The sequence below is a fragment of the Perognathus longimembris genome, chromosome 23 (assembly GCF_023159225.1).
Source record: "Perognathus longimembris pacificus isolate PPM17 chromosome 23, ASM2315922v1, whole genome shotgun sequence".
NCBI classification, from domain to species: Eukaryota; Metazoa; Chordata; class Mammalia; order Rodentia; family Heteromyidae; genus Perognathus; species Perognathus longimembris.
Window position 1 is genome coordinate 13,854,966 of NC_063183.1, and position 19,082 is coordinate 13,874,047.

General features: G+C 49.1%; 1 protein-coding gene across 1 annotated transcript in view; it reads right to left on the minus strand.

The window, feature by feature from the left end:
* Rbfox1 (RNA binding fox-1 homolog 1) overlaps positions 1-19,082 on the minus strand; it is a 929,373-nt gene that overhangs the window by 709,513 nt on the left and 200,778 nt on the right. Inside the window, exon 2 of the mRNA XM_048332268.1 lies at positions 8,576-8,623. The gene's annotated coding sequence lies outside the window, so the exon portion shown is untranslated. The remainder of the gene's footprint in view (positions 1-8,575; positions 8,624-19,082) is intronic.

Genomic DNA, 19,082 nt, shown 5'->3' on the forward strand with positions numbered 1-19,082 from the left:
GTAGACCGTGATGTCCGCCCTTAGGGAAAGTCCCATGACGTCACCCTTGATGGACAGCCTAACCAACCTATCACAGTGCCTAGCTAGCCGCTCCAAATCCCTCCCCTTCCTGCCATTACTGCTATATAAATCCAATCCCGGAATAAAGACCTCAGACTTTGCTTCGACTTCTCCCTGGATTCGTCTGCCTGTTCTGTGTCCTGCCTTAAATGTAAGGGGGGCTCTGGGCGGGCGGTTTCGCGACTCTACCTCTTCTTGGCTCTACCCCCCTGGGATACGATCCCTGCTCCTCCTGCCAGCGGGAGAAGCACCCAGAGCCCAGTGTCCCCGACACTCCAGGCTCTTCATCCCCAAGGGGCCTTCGAAATGGCCACTACAATCCAACTGAACACCTGAGATCCAACCTGCTTCTAATCTTGATGTTTCCCTGTGACTTCACTTACCAACTTGCTCCCTGTACCTTTATTCAGTTTGACAAGTTACCCGAAAGCACCCCAAAAACTTGAAAATGGAGATTGACCTGGGGTCTAGTTGAACCTCTGTTATTTACTGTTAATTTATGTCACTTATCCTTGGCGTACCTTCTCTGATCTCACCCAAAGCCTAAAAAACTAGCCAATGACTTCATTTTTAATTCAAACACTTTGTGTGTGGGTGGGGGGGGAATAGTGGAAAGGAGGAGTTCAGTGTGGTGGCACACTCCTGTAATCCCCGCTACATGAGAAGCAGGGGCAGGAGGAACCATCTCTGAGTGTGGATTAGGGTATAAATGCCAGGCAAGTACTTGAAAAATTCACTGGAGTGCCAAGGGCTGGTGGCATGGCCCAACTGGTAGAGAACTTGCCCAGCAAGTATGAGGCCCTGAGTTCAAACCTCAGCATTGCCAGAAATAAATGAATGAATGAATGAATGAATGTCAGAGAAAAACAACAGTGTAACCGTAAGATAGCTGACATATACTGAAAGCATTCCCTGTGCCAGAGCAGAATATAGGCTCCTCGTGTGTGTCACCTCCACCAGGAAATTCCTTATCCTGTGGCTTCTTTGAAAAGTGGAGCCTGAGGAAGCTTACACAGCCAGCAGGCTGCCATGCTGGGGCTCAAACCCGGCCTTAGAGAAGCCCCAGGGAAGGCTCCTGTTTGCCATTCTTTGCAGTCCCTTGCCAGTGGCAGCTTCACGGCCTATGGGGAAGACGCACAGAGGGACGGCTGACACACGGAGGGACGGCCTGAGCACCGGGTAAACAGCACTGTGCTCTTCTCCAGACGCACCTGGGCCCCTGGCACGGCTGAGAGCCGCCCACATCTCTCACGGCCAGCCACTCAGAATCCGTGCTCTCAGAGGGGAATTCAACCCCATCCAGCATCTACTCTAGTTCTTTCTATTTCCACCAGCCTCTCCCTTCCTCTGCCTACCGCCACTCTTAAATTGCCCTAAAATACATGAAAGAGAAAAGTATGCCGAACATCTCAGTTTCAAAGTTTAATTTATTTGAAAAAAAAAGTTATCCTGCAGGGAAGGTATACAAAGGAGGTGCAGAGCCCCTGTCTGTAGAGAGAAGCTCTTTTCTACAAAAATAACTTCCCAGCCACATTGAGAAGTGGGGGCTTTGACTGGTACCACAGGTACTGTGATGCTACTGAACAAGGGAACGGCGAAGGCCACTGAAAGGAAATGTGTGTGTGTGTGTGTGTGTGTGAGAGAGAGAGAGAGAGAAAGAGAGAGAGAGAGAGAGAGCACCAGCAGACACAGTAGGATGGCGTCTCATACCAGCCCAGGTTGTTTCTGTTCTGCAGACAGCTTTGTCATGGTGATTCTTGTGAACAGGGCCACATCTCTGTGTGCAGGGTCCTAGCTGTGTTGACTGTGCAAAGTCCACACATTGCTTTTCATGTTCCCCAGAAATAGAAAAACCAGAGGGTGAAGGGTCAAATGACCCTTGGGGTACCTGAATTTATCTTCACATGGATCCCCAGGATGTCCTCATGAGCTCCTGTTACTCCTCCTTTCCCCTCCCCCCCCTTTTCTAGTCTGTAACGTTTGAATGGGCACTGTGTGTGGCTTCCAGGAATTCCATAAGGACAACGTATGTGGCTATGTGACGTGTTAGCAGTTATCCACTTTCCTTGAGGGGAAAAAACAGGCCAGCTCCCTTTCCAAGCCACCCACTGCCCCTCTGCTTCCAGTCCATCTAAATTGGGGCCCATCTGGCTTCTAACTGTGGGTGAGGGGAGGCAGAAGAGTGCAGGGCCACCCTTCTTCACAGATTGATGTGAGGATACTGGGTCTACCTGGCGCCATCTTGGTTTCTTGGTGGATCAAGGTGAAGTCCCGCCCCCAGGCCTGAATTCCTGGAGGCAGGGGTGGGGACTTGGACAACAGGTAACTAGACCTATACCATGAACTTGCAGGACTATTTGAACTCTCAAACTCCCTGTGACCCTGATCCCTGACCCTGGCCCTATTTAGGCCCCACTTGGCTCAGCTGTCATTTTGGCACCATGCCTCCTTTCTCCTGGCTCTCCTCTGGTCACCATGGTGTCCCTCTTCAGCTGTCCATTAGGGTTGATCTGGTTTGTTGAGATTGTTTTTCTGCTCTTTCTTTGCTCTACTACCCTTGTGGCTCAGTTTCTTAACAGTATTCAGCGCACTGGAGGTTGCCAGTTTTCTGGGAACTTGTGTCTGTCAACAGTCATAGGCTTTTTAATAAAGACTCCCTGTTCTATCTCTCAAAATGTGGCTTCTCTGTATCTAATGAGCAACATCCCCAAAACAAGCTGATGGGCTTCTGCCAAGCCTAGGAAAACAGACTCTCCTCCCCACCCCCCAAGTTTCTCAGAAGATGACAAAGAAAAGAGGAAGTCTACTCAGGATCCCATCCACACACCCTTGCAGTGCGGAGACGGTGGCAGACCTCACCCTGGGCACCCAGAAACCACTCTGAAACCCGGGATGTCAGGCCGGAAGGGAGCTGGTGCCTAGAATCCAGGCAAACACCATGCGGCCACAGCTGCCAACAGGAGTGGCGGTCACTCACCTGAGGATGACACACAGACTTAGGGAAAAAGCATGGCCGGAGGACCCAGAACAACCCACAAACCAAGCGGAGCAGAAGACAGCCTGGCAGGGGTGAGTGAGCTAGGACAGAAGCCCACAGTCAGGTAAACATGGCTTCATTCTACATTTAAGGCCCTGGCACTCTGCCTTTGTCCTTGCCCACTTTCCTGCCTCCTTTGAAGCCTCCTGCCCTCTGCTTCCTGTGTCCCAGTTCCAGAAAGGAAAATCCATCCAGTCCCGCCATGCTGTTCCCCACAGACTTCTGTCCCCACATTAAGCCTGGGCTGTCTGCCCCCCCCACCCCAACACACACATTAAAATTCCCATTAAAATTCAAATGCCTTACCTCTAAGGGAAGCTTTCATTTGCATCCCAACAACTCAGGAATCTTGGGAGCTGGGCTCTTTTTAATGCATCACATAATAAGCCCCTAAACAAAGGGCATTTGGAGAATGCAGCAAACCCCCAGAGGAATTCTGTGAGCCTCATTCCAAGGGGTCTGGGGTGGGAGCTGGGGTGGGGGGAGGGGGGCTCACCACAGCTTCTGCCTTGGTCAGCCTTGAGTAGCTCATTTTGGTCTTTAATGAGAAACTCACTCACTCATGAACGCTTCCTGTTCCCAAGCAAGGAAGCAGCCTTTGCTCTCCATCCCCTGCCTGTCTGTCAGGAACCCACTGACCTCATCCATCCAAGGGTAAGAGCAGGACAATGCAAGCAGCGGTGGGGACTTTTTGTGCTGGTGTTCAACCTTGCCCAGAGCCCTGGTCCCTGACATCCAGGAAATGAATGCATGGCTCCTGGGTTGGGCACTACCTTCACTCCACCTGAAGGCAAGAGGTACCAGAAATACTGTAAAGTAGCAGCAACTAGGCTGGGCCTGGGTGGAGCTGTCCATGGTGCTGACACCGCTGAGACATGATGGAGAACTTAGGAACTCTCTCTTGCAAGCCAACCCTTCTGCTTGTTCCCAGTGGCTAGCTCTCCCACCATGTGGATAAGGTGCAGGCAAACCACTTGAGCACACCTCTAGTTCCAGCTACATTGTTGCTGGTTCATTTGAGAAGAGAGTCTCTTCTCACCTCTCTTCCAACACCCGTCCAATGTTGGACTCAGGCTCCACAGCCGGAGACTCCCTTTGGTTTGGAAATACCAAGTTCAAGCATCTGTGATTGTACCTGGGCTCTCTGACACCCCCATCTCCTCTGTCAGGAAGCCCTCCCCAAGACCCCGACCTGGAGTGGCACCCATCCGGAGCGCCTCCTGCCGGCATCAGCCAGTAGCCCCTGGTCTTGTCCATCTCCTCAGTCTTCTCTGCAGAGGTGCTTTGTCTTCAACACCACATTTTAAAAAGTCGCTACCTCTTGTTTTCTTTCACAGAAAAATGCACAGTGAGCCAATCGCAAAAGGGTTACACTGCATTTCCATTGCACATGGCCAGATTTGGAGCCCCCACCATCCCGCCTCGCCCCTGCAACCACATGCCGCTCCTCCTCACCAAAGCCCAGCTCCTGGCAGACCTGGCACACAGGGGAGTGGGTTATGTCCTCACCTGACTACATGACTTGCCCCATCCAGCTTTCCACCGGTATTAAGATATGGATAATAAGGGTTCCTCCAACATATCTACAGGTACAGCAGGTTTCCAATCTGCAGCAGGTATTTAAAAAAATAAAGATAAGTTCTGAACGATGTGGGTATGCCACAATGTAAGAGCTCTTGTCTCTGAACCACAGCTTCAATCCAGATCACCATTTTGACTCCTTCATTGCAATTTCTCTGGACGGATTAGAAGAGTTCAGGCTGCTCAGCTGCCCCAGGGCAGGGGATGAGCGAGAAGATTGAGACCTTATCTGTGCTTCTGGCCTCTGAGGAATGGGCACCCGTCTCCTCCCAAGAAGCTTCCCCCCACTCCCCACTCACCTCTCCACGATCACACAATACAGTCTTCCTAACAGCAGTGAAATCAGGTAGATGCTGCCCCACACGTAAAAATGGATGTAAACCCCTAGACTCCCCAGTGAAAGCATGGAAACCCGGGTGCAGGGAAAGCCGGGTGCTTGTGATCATTCAGGGCCACCCAGGAGGGGGCAATGAGGTCACCGCCCCTCGACCGACCCTAATGTCTCCCCGAGACCTCCTGTCTGAGATCCCAAGGCATGGCAGGACCCCGTCCCAGTGTGGGCACCATCGTGGGCACCCGGACATTTGGCAGGCTTGGAAGCCAAAGAGAAAGATCAAACAAAACCCACACTCCAATGCACACCACAGACTTCTCCCACAGACAGGAGAACGCTTTCCAGGTGACAGTTCACTCCCTGACACCCTGACAGACAAAAAAACAAATCAGAAAAAGACAAAGAGAGAAAAGAGAAAAGTGGGGAGGGGAAGAGACTCCTTTCCCTCTATCAAGAGGTCCAGATCAAGCATCCAGTGTGCATGGACCAAGAATGATTCCATCCCTGTTTGTCCAATGGAGGAGTCCTCACCTCCTGAAAGCTTCCATTTACCTTCCATCATCCCAGTGATCTAGGATACCAGAGGAGGGAGGTCAGGGGGGGAACAACCCCTCAAACTGCATGAAAACTGTCTTGGGCTTGGGAGGCAATCCTGAGAGATCTGATTAATAAACTTTTTATGTTTTCTAAAACATGTCTATAAAGAAGAGACCCATCGGGTATGGTGTGACACACTCATAAGTCCCGCTTCTCAGGTGGCAAAGGTAGGAAGATCATAGTCTAAGGCCAGACTGGGCAAAAGCATAACACTTTGTCTGAAAGAAAAAAAAGCAAAGAACAAAATGAAAGCAAAAAGCCTGTGAATCAAGTGGTAGAGTGCCTGATTAGCAAGCAGGAAACTCTGAAAAGAAGGAATAGTAAGAGGAGGAGGAGGAGGAAGAGAAAGAAGAGGAGGAGAAAGAGGAAGAGGAGGAGAAGAAAGAGGAAGAAAAGAGAAGGAAGAAGAAAAGAAGAGGAGGAAGAGGAAAAGAAGGAGAAAGAGATCCAAAAACATGCAGGTAAAGGCAGAGATGGAATGACACAATGGTGCTCACCCACACAGCACACGCGGAGAACACAGGAAAACAGGAACTCTCAATGTCACCCTTGGTGTCCCCTGGTCCTGAAAGGGTCTTAGGGTTCTGCCCTAACTGGGAGTCTGGGAGTTTCAGAAGGAGCCCCCCAGCTCTCCTCCAAGAGCCCCCAGCAGCCGTGGAAGCCCAGGCAGGCCAAGGGGCTGCTGCCTAAGAGACAGGCTTACTTGTGAGCTGTGGCGCCTCTGTCCTCTCTTGTCACGTCAATTCCACTTTATGAAATTACTGGGTTTTGCCTGAAGCATTTGGATTAAGTGGAGAGGATGCAAGCGCACACTCACACACACGTGCACATGCACACACACACACACACACACACACAAGCAAGTATGGTCACTTCAGTGGTGACATTTCCTAATTATACATCCAGATGATAGGAGGACCAGAGTGCATTCATGGGCGCAGATGACAGCCAACACACTTGCTACAGCTTCATCTAACACGGTATCATTGTGCAGACAGAGAGAAGGAGGGAGGGAGGGAGGAAGGGAGGGAGGGAAGAAGAGGAGCAGAGGGGGAGGACATTGCCTCCAGAGATACCGAGTGTTTGCATTCTGATTGTCCCACGAAGACAGAGGAGAACGGCAGACAGTTACCCCTACACTTCACCCACCACTTCTTACCATGTGGAGACTCCCTAGAAACCGCATCATTGTGATATTACTGAGACATGTTGAAAATAAGATATATAGACAAAAAGAACACTGTGAGGGAGGGGGGTGATTAGAAAACCCTCAGCAAATAACAGAACAAGAAGGTGCAGCAGGCTTTTATTGTTTCAAGCCGGGAAGACTCACCACCCATCAGCTGCAGCAAACAGTCAATTAATTTACACATCCATCATGGAAGGTCAAATTAGGGGGAATAAAAACAGGGAAGCCATGTGGAAATGGGAGATTATTGGATGTGTCTGACATACTCCAGCCACTTATGAAAAAGCAGAGAAGTGCATGTGTGTGTGTGTGTGTGTTTGCGCGCGCGTGTGGATGTGCGCACGTGCTAGTTTTTGTAGAAGAGCCATGCAGAGAAAGAACACACGCAGCCTCTTTGCACTGTCAGCTTCTCCGAGCAGCCGCAGGGCTGGGTGACCCTCCTCTCCATGGATGGGCAAAGCAAAGACAGTTTGGACAGGTGGAACGGAGCCAGCATGGTCTGCCTTGCCCAGAGCCCATCCTGGGGCCTCAAGTATCTCCCTAATGATGGCTCTGAGGTGTGCCTCAGCATTGGTTTCCTTGCTGCCTTTCAAACTCGACTACCAACAAGTGAAAAAGACAACGACAACACCACCACCAACAAGTCACTGGAAAGAAATGTGTGTGGTGTGTATGATCTCAACCGAGTCCATGGGAAGCTCAAAAAAGCTGTGGCTGTGCTTCCTGACTACTCCCAGGAGCAGAGGGATGGGGCAGATGGAACAGTGGGGAAAGGCAATGGACACGCACTTACAACAGGGGTAATTCCACCTGTCCAAGCTGCAGGTGCCCGTGTGTGTGTGTGTGTGTGTGTGTGTGTGCGTGCGTGCATGCGCACATGCAGTGAACACAAGGGTGCACTGCAACACCTCGCGTGCAAACCTGAGCCAAATGCAACTCCCAAGGTGCTAATGCTGGGCCCTTTGAACTGGAGCCACTACGTCAAGAGTCCTCTCAGAGGTACAAACTCCCCAATCTCATAAACAACCCCCTTAGAGCCAGGGCAGGAAGAGTAAAGTCTGACCTATGCAGATGAAATGTGGTTGTCATAGAAACTTCTGTGGCTTCTGGTCAACAAAGAGAGGCTTGGAAAGACTGAACTGGAGGACAGTTATCTGGAGGGAGTCACACTGCAGGTAGTGAAGAAGACAAACGGGGTGGAAGGTCCTCAGGTGTATGCGGCCCTCCCTGTCCCCTGACCTGTCTGTCACATGGGAAGTCCTGCTCCTAGGAATATGTCACCATGCAAACAGAGGATAAAGGCATGGATCACATAAATATACAAGGAGAAACCTTGGAAGAAAAACCATTCATGTTCTAGAACATCTGTCCCACCATCTGATTCTACGTAATGCAAAAGCACACGTCATCACCATCAACCCCAGTCAATGCGTGACAACAAACACAAATGAGTCATTGTTTCTTCAGAAGAAGATATGACCAGAACAGAATAAAGTCAGCAACAACTTTGTTCATCACCCTAACCGTATCCATCACATGCTTTTCATAGAAACCACAAGTAACAATGTGGGCTGCAAGCCAGGGCAGGTGGGGACATATATTCAAATGTAGTTGGCTCCAGGTAAGGACTATCAGCACACAGCTCACCTTCAGATCTTCATCCAGCCAGGTGATCCCGCCATAAATGCTGAGATTGACATCTCAGAGTTCAGATCACATGGAAAACCAAATGTAACAAACCAACAAACAGAAAAAAGACGAGGAGTAAGTATCTTACTTTTCTGTCTTGTATTTCCCCACAGGTATCGCAGTCAGCTTTGATATCCTGAAAAGAGAAGAGAAAAAGGGAGAGAAGGGACGTGAGTCAGAGAACATGTGGTGGTGACATTGAGATGATCTTTAAAATAACAAAGAAGTCCCACTCCTCACTGTTTTCATAAGAGTCCTTGCTCTCAGTAGGGCTTTGCAGAGCATCTAGGGGTCAGAAATGAGCTTTATTACATGAAGATGTGGGATGAAGTTGGACCTATAGGTCAGAGGCCACAACCTAGAGAAGCTCCAGCTCCTGAAATAATCTGTCCCCTTTCCTAACTTCTGGATTTACATTAGCAGGGACTGCCTTTAGTCAAACTCAATCTACACTGATTCAACACAAAGCCATCACCATCTATCTCCTATCTTTTCTATCATACATCCTCCATCATTCTTCCATTTACCTACCCACCCCTTCTTCATCCATACAGGTACCCATGCATCCTGTATTCATCCACTCACCTATCCACTCATCCACCCATCCTTCCATCCATCCATCCTTCCTTCCATCCATTCTTCCATCCTTCCATCCCTCTTTCTATTCATCCATCCACCCATCCATCCATCCTTCCATCTTCCTACCCATTCAACCACCCATCCATCCATCCTTCCATCTTTCTATCCATCCATCCACCCGTCCATCCTTCCATCCATCTATCCACCTACCCATGAACTAACTCACCTACTCACCTACCCATCTATCTACTCATATCACCATCCAGCCCATCAACTCGCTCATCCATCTCTCCACACATGTACATATTCACCTACTAATCCACTCATCTATTTACTCGCCCATCCATCCATCTATCCATCTATGCAATCAGAAAGACAGACACCCACCCACCTATCCAATCATCCAGCCATCTCTATTTTTGCACATCTTTTTTGCATTTTTTCTTCATTGTTTTAGACTACAAAGATGCAAAGGGTTCCGTGGGTGGAAGAGCAAGACACATTTGCATAGCCATCCCTTGTTTTTATCCACTCCCAATAAAGCAGACATTTAACAGAAGCCGGACACTGAACCTCGCTGGCAGGATAAGAGCATGAACAAAGATTCCAGATGACGTGTTAGGCATGGTGTAACTTGCCAGAGGGAGGTGGGAAGAATGCCAGAGGGGAGACAGTGCTTATCCCAGGAGCTTTGTGTTTCCTCCTGGCTGTGACACACAGAACATCAGCCAGGTGACCATTTCCACACTGCTGTATGGGCACCATTGCCAGCATCATCATCGTCACCCACGCCTCTATCCTTCTCTGGAGCTTTTCTTCTTCCAGATTGAAGCGCTGAATCCCCTGAGCACTCAGTCTCTGTCCATCCTCCCCCGGCTGCCATCAGCCACCGTTTGCTTTCCTGTCTCTATGAGCCAATGACTCTACATATCCAACTGTGCCAGTCACCCTCCCACATGCTCACAAAATGCCACAGATGGGGTGACTTGCATAGACAAGGCCATGCTCTGATTCTGGAAGCTCCAGGAGAGGGTCAAAGGTCATCAGCACGACTTCTGCTAAAACTTGGCTTGGAGACGCAGCCTCTCCTTGTACTTTGGGGTCAGGGGAAAGATCTGGGGTCACCCTTTCTCTCATCAGAAGGAGCAGTCCTATCGACTTGGGTCCTCCTTTTAGGATCTCATTTTACCTTAACCACCTCCACCCAGACCCAGAGGGGGATTAGGGATTCACCCTGGGATTCTGGCTGGCCTGGCACCATGCGCTGGAATCCTGGTAAAAGCGGAACTCCTCTGTCCACACGTGGCTTCACACGTGGCTGTGAGGAGAGCCAAGTCAGGGGTGATCCATTGTAAGAAGCTGGGTGGTCAGGGTTCAGAGCTAAGCAGAAGAGCAGGGCAGGCTCTGCACTCAGAGCCCAGGTGGGAGGCCAGACTGGCTGGAGCAGGGGGGCCATGGGGAGGCCGCACCATGCCCCTGGGAGTCCTTGGAATTTCAGGTGTGGGGTGGGTGGCGCTCCACTCTGGGAAGCTAAGAGGGGAGTGGGAGCCGGGTGGACATGGCCTGCACACAATAACTGCTGCGCATTGGATGAGCCAGCTCTACAGAGAGCAGCTCTGTTCTCCCACCAGGTTCTCAGCCGGACTGCACAGAGCTCCGGGTGGGTTAGGGTTCACCTAAGTGGAGAGCCATCGCCATAGCACAGGTTAGATCCACAGGAGACAAGAGTAGGGGCATTAAAAAAAAAAAGGAAAAGAAGCAATGCCAAGAGGTAAAGACACACACAGACATGATTTTGTTTCACACACTCCCAAAGTCTACTAATTCTGCACCACTGGGGTCGGAACCCAGCTCGAACACCTGCCAAGAAAGCACTGCACATTTCTAAGAACCTCACTAACTTTGCCAGAGCTGCACTCATCAACATTCTAAGTCTCATCTTGCACCCAGGGTGAGGAGGAGGCGTTGGCGCCTCCAAGCGGGGTCTGCACCCAGCAGTCATGTCCCCACCAAGAGCTTGCTGACACCTCGCACATGGAACCCACACCTCCCATCCTTCCATCAGAACCCGGAATGTGACCGACAGCATGGGTGAACAGCATGCAGCCCTCCCCCCACACCCCCCCACACACCCCCTGCTGCTGTGCTTCCCTTTCTCTGCAGCTGTAACTTGGAGACAGCCCCTCCACGGAAGTAATTCAGACCAAAGGAGCTCAGAGGCTGCGGCCCTGGCCCGAGGAGATTTGTGGTCTCTTCAGAAGAAACTCCAGGGCAGGGTGTGGTAGCACGTGCCCGCAGTCCCAGCTACCTCCGCAGGTGGAGGCAGGCAGATCACAAGTAAGGGGCCATTCCAGGAAAGTCAGAGAGACTCTGTTTCAAACCATAAACGAGACCAAAAACATAGAAAAGGAAGGGGAAAAAAGAAAGAAACATACCTTCAAAAGTAGCTGGGGGGGCGGGGGAGAACTGGCTGAAGTGGAGAAGATTGGTCAATCTGTCTATCAGTGTGTGTGTGTGTGTGTGTGTGTGTGTGAGAGAGAGAGAGAGAGAGACAGACAGACAGACAGGCAGGCAGAGACAGAGACAGAGACAGGGAGAGCTCCCTCTCGTAAAGAAAGGCCCCACAGGACACACCATGAGGTTGAACCCAGGAGAGGGACACCCTGGAGTCCCATTCACATCAAGTTCACCCTTTCCTTTCTCACTCACGCTCCTCTCTTCCTTCTAGGCCTCTGCCTCTGGACCCCGGGCAAGCCAAAGACCCATCCTTCTCCCTGAGAAGTCCCGGATTCAATTGTGAGGAGGCAGAGCCACCAGGATGAACGCCATGTTTCCTTCCTCCACCTAGAAAATGCCACTGGGAGGAAGAGGTGCTTGTAGACCCACCATGGCTGGGTGGGCTCTGGCCGGGTGAGGCCTGTATGCCCCATCTCTCCCACGGAAGGCCACCAACTCACGAAATCATGTCAGCCAAAGGCACATTTTTGTCTGTAATCTGTCACGGAGGAGCCATGCAAGCAACAGTTGAAATAAAAGAAAAAAAAAAAGAAAGAAAAAAACAAAAAGCCATCTGGCAAAGAATCTGCCTTCTCTCCGTTTCCCTTAGATTATCCCATTTATTCTTGTCAGGATTAATTTACTAAACCTATGCTAGGCTTTTTTAAAATTTAGATGATAGTGTTGGCTTGTCCTCTGCTGCTGGGGATCCACCCGGGAGGCAGTCCCCGGGGAAGCTGCACTCGCTTCTCAACAAGGTTGGGCCTCAAATTGGAAAAATGTCGCTCGGGCAAGGACAAATTACCGCCCGCATGGCTCTGCACAGAGCAAGCGTCTCCAGATGGGCTCCGGCCTGACCTTTTCCAAAACAGCAGACCTGCATGACTACTGCTCTCCCGAAGAAAGCAGCTCCAGTACTTAAGTGCTAAGTAGCAAGGCGGAGCCCTGACTTCATGGCCAGGCAATCCATTTCCCTATGAGTCCACATGGACGGATACTGGGAGGCACCTGGGCAGGGACGCCATGCCTGGTGAGAGACAGACTCAGCCATGCTGGGTAAGGGACTATTATACACCAAGAGTAACTTCTCCCAGCCTCAGTTTCCCCATCTGTAAAAGAGGGCCCAGGGTGGCAACAGCTCCCCCATCTGTGGTGTGTCATCTCCAGGACAGGTATGCAAGGCACTAGTGACCCACTGTACCCTCGAGCCTTTATGTACCCCAGTTCTGTGTGAAGTGCAGAGACCTTAAAATCACTTTGATTTCCCAATTTTCCTCTCCCGAGGCCTCTGGGTCCCTCTGGCTTCTCCACCTCCAAACCCTATGCCTGGGTTTTCTTTTCAAGCTCATTCCCTCTCTCCTGCGAGAGGCTTGTTTTCCTCTGCACACTGTTCTCTGGGGCCACGGAGCAGGGAACCCATGACCTCAGACTGTGCAAGGGTGCCATTCACAGCTCTGACAGGGTCCCTGGCAAACAGGTGGAGAGAAAGAGCGGGAGATTCTGGACCCCACGAGGATGCAGAAATGGAAACGTGGACAGTACCACCCCCCCCAAAGGTATATGTCCCCATTCTCTGCTCTGACACAATTTACCCACTCTTCCTTTTTCCCTTCACGAATCTGTTCAGCCCCTGCAATATCCCACAAGACCAGCAGGTGGGAGCAAATAACTTTGCAATGTTCACATGCCAACAGATCTCCCCCTCCCCAGGATCCCAGCCCGCCAGTCTGTAAACTGGACATTTCTTTCTGCTCCCTCCAAACTGCAGGTTTAAATGGCGGTGTGTCTTAATTACGAAGCCCTAATTACCTGCCAGAAATGTGATCATCTGAGGGGCCATTTTGTTACTACGTACTTAAGAAGGTTCAGCTTGAAAAAAGGTCTCTGTCCCAAACTCCAGGATGTTTTGAAAGGAAGAGAACTCAGGTCTATGAAGATCTTTGAAATATAAAAGCCCACAGACCTGTGCATGGTGCAACTGAACAGAAATGGGTTGAACTCAGACAAGTATGGCTTAGTTGAGATCAGAATGCATAGATATTTATCTATAAACTCTTTCTTTGGGAAGGAAAATCTGTGAAGTTAGGAAGATGACAAAAGCATCCTCTGTGCAGCTACAGGCTCCCACACAGAGCAAGGCAGGGCCCTGGTCTCAGACAGGAGCCCTGGGGTCATAAGATGAACTCCAACTCAGGGTCTGTTTGCAAATAAAAGCTATGCATTCGTGTCCCAGCAGGGGCTTAATGAGAGCACTTTTAATTAGCTGCAAAAGTAATTACCCATATTAGATGTAAATCACACTTGTTTTTTTTTTTTTAACAGGAGGTGAATAATTTCAGCACATCTTTTTAAGAATACTACTTCTGGAGGAGCTGTGAGCTAGGCACACTCTCGAGTTAGTGCGCTGGGTGGAGGGAAAGGGGAAAAAGGACCAGGGAGAAAAATGCCAGCCTGGGAGTCCAGCCTTTGACACCTGGCCTTGGCAGATAAGCTGTCTCCTTTCCTTGAGATCAGCCAACAGAATCTAAAACCACGCCCCTGTGACAGTACCACGCCCTCTGCCCCGCCCCTCCACGGTTGCCATACCCCCTCTACTGTGGCCACGCCCCCCACTGGCCTCCTATTTGGATGCTGGCCCCTTGTGAATAAATCAGGAACTCAGCCTCATGTCTGAGGGGTCCTGGTCCCGTGTCACCAGCAGAGGAGGAAAGTGCAAGCTATCTTGGGTTTAGACTTAGGGGACTGTGTTCCTTGACCTGCATTCCTTCTGGGCCCTCAAAATTACCTATTCCCCCTAATTTCCACAGGAGCTCACAGGGGCCCCAAATATCCAATTGAAATAGGAACAGCTGAAATGCAGTTTGCAAAGTATGAAATTAGTGTGCAATTATTTATACATTGATAAACACCTTCATTAAGGATCTGAAGATGCAATTAGGAAATTGAAGTTTAGTGCACTCAACTTAAGCAAACTGAACTGGTAATCAGGAAGGTGGGAGGGCAGAAAGCCAGCCAGCCAGGCAGCCCTTTTCAGTACCAGGTTCTGTTGTAAAAAGATATAACTTCTCCCCTTTCCTTAGTGTGGCCCACAGTCAGTCATTTTCCATTGTGGTGCTTCTCTTGGGTTCTTGATTTCTGCTGGTCTGTTAATATGGCTTGCTTTGGGTCTTTGCTTTAAAACACCACCAAAGAAAGGACAAGGGCAGGACATGTGTGGGTTTGACAGGCTGTCTTGTTGCAGGTCAACCAAGAGAAATCAGCTCTGGATGAATCTCTGAGCCACGCGTGTGAATTCCTTCATTCACGAAAGAACCTTGAACAAAGCCGTTTTCCTTCGCTTGTTTTCTCTTGTGAGAAAAGAATTTCTAAAGTTTGTCCACAGCATGGGACTATGCATGAAGATGTCAGGAATCAATGATTACTCTTATGGTAATGAAGAAGTAAATTTATATGGATAGGCTGTGAAATTCTGAGCCCCATGCGGGCACACAAGAAACAGTAGAGGAATAAGTAAACTTTCCAGAAAAGTGAAATGGGACAAATGAGTGTGTGTGTGTGCTTTCCTGTGCTGTGAGGTCCATTCATAACTGCAAAACAAACATCTTAATTCCTATGTGAGCGAACAGAAAATGTGCTTTAGAATAGACAGTTTAAGATAATTATATTTCTCTGCTTTTTCACCTTCTCACCCCTCCCTGGATTGCCATGTTTTCTTGCAGAGGCTTGTATCTAGTGTTTAAACCTAAAAAAAAGAATTAAGGATACGCCGGTAAAAGTTCTAATGACTTTCTTCTTCAAGGTGTCAAGCTCACACAATTCACAGGACACAGATCATGTGCTGAAAGACAGTAACAGATGCTTAGGCTAGCCCTAAGGATGACTTCAATATCCTAGTCACATAAGTTGTCCTGGGATGATGAAAGAAGAAAGAAATATGGATTATTTCCAATCACAAAGGCTGAGCTGTGTAAACACAGCAATTCTGGCAGGTTAACCATACTGGGTAAAATCTCTGTCCTTGCATTTGACTGTCTTTACTTTCCTGATGCTTCAACTTGGTTAAAGCATTGAAACCCAGGAGCAAATATCTCCCAGATACTCCCAGCCCTAGAATGGCTGGCTTTTCTGACTAAGTAACAATATTAATAATAACCTCAGGCTTTTGTGACCTTCAAAACACTCAGACTGGCTTTGTACTTTGTACTTTGTACTTTGTACTTTGCAGGCCTACTTTGTGCCGTCATTTGGTTCCTAGTTCCCTGTTAATTCTCTGGGAAGAGTACATTTTGAGTTGCAAACTTTGCGGGAGTTAAATGTGTGTTTGTTTCTCGGCTTTGTTATCTTAGTGATTTCTAAATGTGACAGATTTTTGGTGATCAATCATTGTAGAGATGCATGTGGTAACTGGCTGAATGCATTCATACCTGAAAACATCTATCTTAGTGTTCACGACAGGTGTGCACAACTCTCACTTATCAGCTAGAAAAACAAATGGACATCAAACTGATTTATGGCATAATATTTACAGGATTCACAGACACCTTTTCTGTATATCATCACCTTTTTTTGCATTGTAACTTTTGTAAGGGATGATTTTTTAAATATAATTTTATTATTTTTTCTGTTTATGTTGTACTGAGGAATCAACCCCAGGGCTTCACGCATGCTAGGCAAGCAATCTACCCCTATGCTACATTCCCAGCCCTGGGAAGTAACTTTGCTTATACTGTTTCTGTTCAAACGAATCCAATGACCTTTCAATGTGTGAATTTTAATGAATAATGTACAGTGGATAAAATAAGTAAAAAGTGATCAATGAACTGCTGGTAACAGTTGTCACACGATAATTATACATGGGCAGTCAGGGCTGATGAGATTACAAGCAGCCCCACTCTGCCTTCATTCCTCCCACCACCCCACCTCAGGCCTACTGTCAATGGGGCTCCAAACCCATGACCCCAGCAGAACCTTTTGTCACTAAATGTCTGTATGTACCCCATCTTGGATGACAGTGCCCCTCGGCCTGAAATCTCTTCCCTCTGCTCACCCAACAATCTGCTTACCAAGACCATCCACCCATTTCATATATTGGGGACCTGTTAATATAATGCCTGACGCACCTCCTACAGGTAAGGATGCAACCAGAACACAAAGGCTCTCCTACAGCATGGTCACAGTGACATTTACCTAGGTCTGTGTGTTACTGACACATGAGAATCCATTATGTTAAATAAGCATGCATGGAGAGAGACTCTCAGGATCTGGAGATGCCCCGGGCCCTTGTTGACAATAATTCCTATTTGCACGTAGCCTGTGTGTGCATCTTGTCCTGGCTGTTCTCTCTAGATTACATCTCACACCTAATACCATGCCAACGCTTAGTACACACGCCCTGTGTTGTTAAGGAGGAATCAGCTGGGAAGGCAGTCTGCAGGGGAGGGGTACAGGTAGAAGTGTTTTGATGTGTGGGTAGGATGCACAGATGTGAACAGGTAACTGTGTACAGTACCTTACTTCATCCTGTGAACGTGGCACAGGGATGATTCCCAGTGGGGAGGAAGCAGACACAGAAAAGCAAGGTTTCCTCTCAAAGGCCAGAGAGCTCTGACAATGCAACCAGACCTGTCTGACCCAAGAACTCAGGATGATGGCAGCGCTCAGCCCATCTGCTTTCCTGTCCTCATTTTCTGAAACTCTTAACACAGTGCAATTTTAAAAATGGAAGTAATGGAAGCCATAGGGAGGGAAGCTGATCATTTATTAGTTTGCTCACCACCGTGGCTGCTCTCCATGAGTTACTCAATAGTCTGGATTAAAAATGTTTTTTAAATATGTAGACATATTTTCTTTGTGTGTTTGTGTGCAAATAGAGAAATGCAGGAGCCCAGGCTCTGAAGAGCCACAGCTACATCTGGCCAATTAGACCACTACTTGGCAGAAACGCCATTAATCACGCAACTAGCTTCCTTTAGATAAAGTGAAGAGCCCTTGGGTTTAGAGACGTGGGGGCAATTTCTGGATGTAAAACATCAGTGAGGAGAAGTAAGTTCAAGAGATCTCTTGTCCCACACAGTGACTGGAGTCAAAAGCCCTGCATTCTATCTTTGAGAATTACCCAGAGTACAGATTTTAAGTGGACTCACCAGAAGAAAAAAGAAACGTGGTTAAATATACAAGGTAATGTGAATTCTCCATGACCTCACCATTCCCAAAAGTAGGCAGGCTGCAGAGCATATTTGATACAATAAATAAATAATGCTTTTGTTTAAAAATAATAATAACTGTTTGTGCCAGGTACTAATGGCTCATGCCTGTAATCCTAGCTATCCAGGAGGCTGAGGTCTGAGGACTGTCGTTCAAAGCCAGCGCCCCACCCCACCCCCACCCCAAGCAGGAAAGTCTGTGAGATTCTTATCTCCAATTAACTACGATAAAGCCAGAAGCAGAACTGTGGCTCAAGTGGTAGAGCACCAGACTTAAGTTAAAAAGACTAAATGGAGAGTGTCCAGGCTCTGAGTTCAAGCCCCAGTACTGACACATGCACACACGCACACAAATGCATACGCGTGCACGCGCACACACACACACATTTGGAAAAATTGGTATCATCAGAGTATTAACCACTCAGAACATCACCATTAACATCAAGAAAGCTCGGTGTCCTCCACCTATTAAAGAACTTTTCACCGCTACGGGCCACAATGGCAGCTCTGAACATTGCACCTCAGAGTCTTACACCTCCTGAGCCACAGAGGAGCCTATAGGGCTCACCTGACAAATGGGCAGACCACTCTTCCTCCTGGCCACTTCTCCCAAGAGAGGGAGAACGGCCTGTCCTTGAGAAACGGGGTTTCTTCCCTCTCTCCCCTCCCTCCCCTCTTTCTCCCTTCTTCTCTCTTACTCCCCTTCACCCTCCCTCCTTTTCTCTCCCTTTTCCCCTTCCCTACCCTCCCTCCTGCATCTCTCCCTCATCCTGCACCTTCTCTGTCTCCCTCTCTCTCTGCCTTTGCATCTTCCTGCCTCTCTCCCCCTAGTCCCCTCCCTTTCTCTTCCCCTTCTCTTTTTCCCTCATTCCCTCTCTCTCACTCCCCCCTCCCTCTCCCTGCCCTCCTCTCCCTCTCTTTTCCTTCTGACCCCTGCCAGGACCTGCAAGAACAGGAAGCTCTCCACCCATTTTGGAGGCTTAGGCTTTCCCATCAGCTTCCTGTCAGTGAGCTCAAATGGTACCACGGCCTGCCTGAGGTTAACAGGCTTTAAGGGAGAGGATCAGTGGCAGTAATCGCAAATATATTGGAAATAAGACAGCAGCCAATGCGGTCAGCCCCAGCAGGCCCCGGGGTTGCAGCCCTCACCACCTCTCAGCTTTATCAATGAGGTCTAGGCTGGGCAGGCTGGCAGGCACTGCAGCTACGGCAGAGCTGGGCCTGCTGTCACCCAGGCAGAATGTGGCCAAAGAGTCCTGGGAGCAAAGTACTGGCAGGGACCACCTTGCCCCCTCCCAGGGCCCCATGCAACCACAG